Source organism: Colobus angolensis, unplaced genomic scaffold, assembly GCF_000951035.1.
Source record: "Colobus angolensis palliatus isolate OR3802 unplaced genomic scaffold, Cang.pa_1.0 Scaffold276, whole genome shotgun sequence".
NCBI lineage: Eukaryota > Metazoa > Chordata > Mammalia > Primates > Cercopithecidae > Colobus > Colobus angolensis.
Window position 1 is genome coordinate 1,033,983 of NW_012115999.1, and position 1,259 is coordinate 1,035,241.

The following is a 1,259-nucleotide window of genomic DNA, read 5'->3' on the forward strand; positions in this document are numbered from 1 at the left end:
CCCCCCCCCAAAAAAAAGAGTACCATGATACCTTAGAGAAAAACTGGTTCCATTACTTTGCTGAGCACCTACTATATGTCAGTATTCCTCTCAGGGAGTTCACAGTTGAGGGACGGAGAGGGGGATAGGTGTGGTCAGTATAGCAGTGGAAGTGTGTGTAATGTGTCAAAGCAGTTGGGGGTGGGGGCAACCGTTCATTCCACTGGGGTGGGGTCAAGGAATAAGTTGAGGCCTAGGGGAAAAGTGTGGTCTTTCAAATCCTCCACAAGCATCGCTGGATCTGAAGTTCCCAGAAAAGAGACTGGAGTGTGGTAAGGCATAAAGGTGTGAAATAACATTTGCAGCGTATGCACTTGGAAAGCACTAACCTCCAAATAATATGTTCTTATAAAGTATGAGGCTGGAAATGATAAGAGATGAGGCCAAAGAGTCAGGCCACGTCTCACCCACCTGCCAAGAAGGTTAGATTTTATCCTGTAGGTGGTGAATAGCCATAGAATAATTTACATTTAAGATTTGCTTTTTATCAGGTTGTTTACCCCACTGGAATATCAATGCACGAAGTATAGAACCTCCTATTTATCTGACAGTGGTCAAAACTGAATCAAAAGGCCTAAGATTATATCTATTAATTGAGAATTTCATGAAGATTAAATACAAAAAGTCCCAGTCCCTTTGGAAAGTATCTTAGCATTCTGGTAATTACATTTGACCTGTGGGCTGTAAAAGGTTTTGGTTTTGGTTTTGGTTTTAATATGGATATTTAACAGAGCTGAATTTCTGTGCCTTTTATACACAGAGCTGCTGCACTGCCTCTTCTCCTTGTCCTAACAGGGACTCACACACAGCATTCCCCTCACACAGACCCCAGAAAATCCCATCCGTGTCCTTACTGGGGCCAAACGCTCAGCACTGGTTCCTAGAACTTGAGGCATGAAATAAACCAATTCATTGTTTTCTGCATAATTTTGCATGCTTTTAAAATAATATGTGATGATGGATATATTACCATGTTGCCTTTCACAACAGGTTAAGATGCTCACTTTGTGGTCATACACATGATCAGGACCTTCCCTCATGGAAGAAGGATAAAGAATCCCTTTGTTTCGCCCTCCTCCCTCCTGCTTGGTCTTCAGCCATACCATGCATGTCTTTATCCATGTATCACGGTCTGGTGGAAAAGCATGGGGTTTGGAATCTGATGGACTTGAGTTTGGATCTTGCCCACCCCATCACCTTGCCAAGTTCCTTAACTTCTC